The following is a 3,411-nucleotide window of genomic DNA, read 5'->3' on the forward strand; positions in this document are numbered from 1 at the left end:
CTCATTTTCATGAATTGTAAAATAGGCATTGCATCATCCAAACAGTTAGCCCTAACTGATGACTGAAATATGTGGTTGCTCATCATACCATTTATTAGCTTCTTAAATATTTGACAAGTTGGTGCGTCACTGTTTCCTCCAGCATTTCGGATGGTGCTAAATACATTTTCTAGGGCATCTTGATTAAGGGAGAAAAGATCCCACTGTCCACCTGTCCAAAACATGTAGGCTTCAACCTTGGTAACCTCCGCGCCCCCGTTAAGGAACGTGAGCTGTACCGTGGCCACGACTACTTCAGATACGCCGGGCCGCTGGAAGCCACTCAGTCTCCCAACTTTACCTCGAGGCTTCACCACCAGCCAGTTAGATCCGCCTCTAACTCGCTGCGAGGAGCACCTCGGCACCTCGGGAGGCCGACACAGTGGAGCAACGACTCCTTCCAGCAAAACAGTGGCCGGAATGCTGCACACAACTACACCAACAGCCGCCACTCACAGCACCGCCAGCACAACTCCAGCAGCCACGTCCCGCCAAGATACGAACCAAAGCATTTCTACGGACAGACAAATCCAGGCATCAACTCCCGCACCAGAAGTCGTGTCAAGAGAGGCGCCAAGCCGAGTGGTGGTGATTTTCTGTGAGCACCGGGCGAGTACACAGCGTCGTGATCAAACTCAAATGTCCAGCGACGTACAGTTGACGTACATTGCGGGTGCATTTCTCAATACCTGCTGAACAGTAACTGTGGATGATTGGTGATTTATAACAATGACTGAGGAGTGCCAAGAAGCATCACAAACACACTGAGAGGAGCGGCTCGCCAGCTGACTACAATCACCATGCAGAGGAACACATCCCACGGAACGGTGCCACTTCTACGGAACAAATCGTTCAAGAGTGTCGCATCTGTGGGGAGTGATTCGATGCATGTGTGTGGCTACATTTCTTATCTTATCTTTCAAATGAAAAAATAAAAAATATATATTATTCTTCATTTTCACTCCTGTTCTTCCCTGTCTTTCTCCCTCCCTTTCTTACCTCTCAATACTTCTCCTTCCGCCCCCTTATCCATACCTACCTACCTTTTCCCCTTTCTCTCCTTTCTCTCGTTTTTTTTCTTTTTCCTTCGTCACTTTTTATCGCTCTTCCTTTCCCTGTTTCTTCCTCCTCCCTTTCTCTTTCCATTACCCCCACTCTCCCCTTCCCTTTATCCCTTAGTCGCCCCTTTGTTATGTTTGACTTCTTCCCCTCTTCTCCCCTCACCCTAACCTTTTCTCCCCTTATTTCCCCTTCCCTCTCCACTTCCCTTCACCCCTCACCACCTCTCCCTTCCCATACCTTTCCTTATCTTCTCCCCAGTCCTTCCTCCCCCTTTCCCTTCCCCTTCCTCTCACTTCTCCCTTCGCCACCTCTTCCTGGTCCTCCTCCCCCTTCTTCCCCATCCTTCCTCCTCCCCTCTCCTTCCCCTTCTCCCTTCCCTCCCTTCCCTTCACCATCTCTCTCTCTCCCTTCCCATACCTTTCCCTATCTTTTACTCGTGGGGGACGACACGCGCGTTACCACCCCGTCCGTCTTTCACCTTAATTCCACACGTTACCTCCAACTAACCCCCAATCTTTCACCACCCCTGTCACTCTCCACCCCTCAAGTTCAAGCTCAAGGAGGTTTCAGTGTGGTGGTCCTGACACGCGCGTCACCACCCCGTCCGTCTTTCACTTTAGATTCCACACGTTACCTCCTCCTAACCTCCTAACCTGTATCTTTTCCCAATGTATCATTTTATTTTAGTACAAGAGATCATAAAAGTTTTCGAATTAAAAAAAAATGGTTTAGTCTCCGTAATTTTCTCTAGTGCATTTTCTTTTAGTTCTTCTTTCTTCATTCCTTTTTCTTTCTGTAGTTCTTTAGTTCTTTTAGTTCTTTCCTTTAAAACATTAGTATTTTTTACCTTCCACCAATCTTTATCTTTCTCCACTGTATAAATAATTTGAGTACAATGAGCCACATAGGTCTTCAAAGATTTCCTCTAGAATTTCAAATAGTTGTGAGAAACCCACCTCAATTAGAATGTTTTTTCTTACTTTCTCGGTACGTGACAGTCGCATGGTTTGGAAATATCATAAATCTATCTCCGTTTCCCCTTGACTGACTTCGTGAGCGTCTCCGTTTTCTCTGGGACGGGGGGGAAGGTGAGGAGGGAGAGGGGGCGTGTTGCAGGGAATAGATGAGAGCGTTATCTTGCCCCGTCACAGCTGAAGAAGGAGGAAGCAATACTGTCCCGAGTCTGTTTGAGTTAGTGTGTGTGGAGGAGGAGGAGGAGGAGGAGGAAAGGAGGAAAGGGGACAAAGTAATGCTATGTTTGGTCTGGTTTGGTTTGGTGTGTTGTATTATTAGCAGTCACGAAACGGTTTGGTATTTTGTTTCCAGATTTGTGAAGAATTTTGAGTCTTTTGTATGTGTTTGTATATGTGTCCGTGTGTTTTTATGTCGGAATCTCTCTGTAGTTATTTATTTGGTTTGGTTTTCAGATTGGTGAGGAATTTAGAGGTTTTAATTTGTGTGTTTGTCTTTGTGTCCGTAAGTCTTTCTGTGTCTACTTCTATCTATCTATCTATCTGTCTATCTATCTATCTATATGTCTAGCCGTCACTCTCTCACACTTTATTTATTCATTCCGCGTCATCGGCAAGCCCTATTTTTTCTCCTCCCTTTCCTTGATCTCCCTTCCATCAAGCTCTCAACTACCTGCCAAGCCCTGTCCGAGGTGATAGAGGAAACCATATGCAAAAGAGAGGAGGAGAGGAAGGAAAAGGAGAAAGAGACTGAAGAGGAGGAGGAAGAAGAGGAGGAGGAGAAAGAAAGAGAGAGAGTAGGAGGAGGAGAAAAATAAGAAAATAAAAAAATCACAGCCACCACACCATACAACAACCATAGGAATAGGAGAAGGAGACTGAGGAGGAGGAGGAGGTGGAGGAGAAAGAGGGAAAGGAAAAGGAAAAAAATGAGACTGGAAAAAAACACGACCACCACACCATACAACAACCATATGTGAAAGAGAAAAAGGAATAAGAGAAGGAGACGGAGGAGGAGGAGGAGGAGGAGGAGAAAGAGGAAAAGGAAAAGGAAAACAAAAATGAGACAGGAAAAAAGCACAACCACCACACCATAAAACAACCATATGTGAAAGAGAAAAGAAAAAGGAATAGGAGAAGGACACTGAGGAGGAGGAGGAGAAAGAGGAAAGGAGGAGGAAAAAAGTGAAAAGGAAAAATCACATCCATCACACCATACAACAACCATACGAAAGAAGAGAGGAAGAGAATGAGAATGAAAAGGAGAATGATGACGGTGAGGAGGAAGAGGAAGAGGAGGAGAAGAGAGGAGAGAGAGAGAGAGAGAGAGAGAGAGAGA

The sequence above is a fragment of the Eriocheir sinensis genome, unplaced genomic scaffold (assembly GCF_024679095.1).
Source record: "Eriocheir sinensis breed Jianghai 21 unplaced genomic scaffold, ASM2467909v1 Scaffold875, whole genome shotgun sequence".
Taxonomy (NCBI): domain Eukaryota; kingdom Metazoa; phylum Arthropoda; class Malacostraca; order Decapoda; family Varunidae; genus Eriocheir; species Eriocheir sinensis.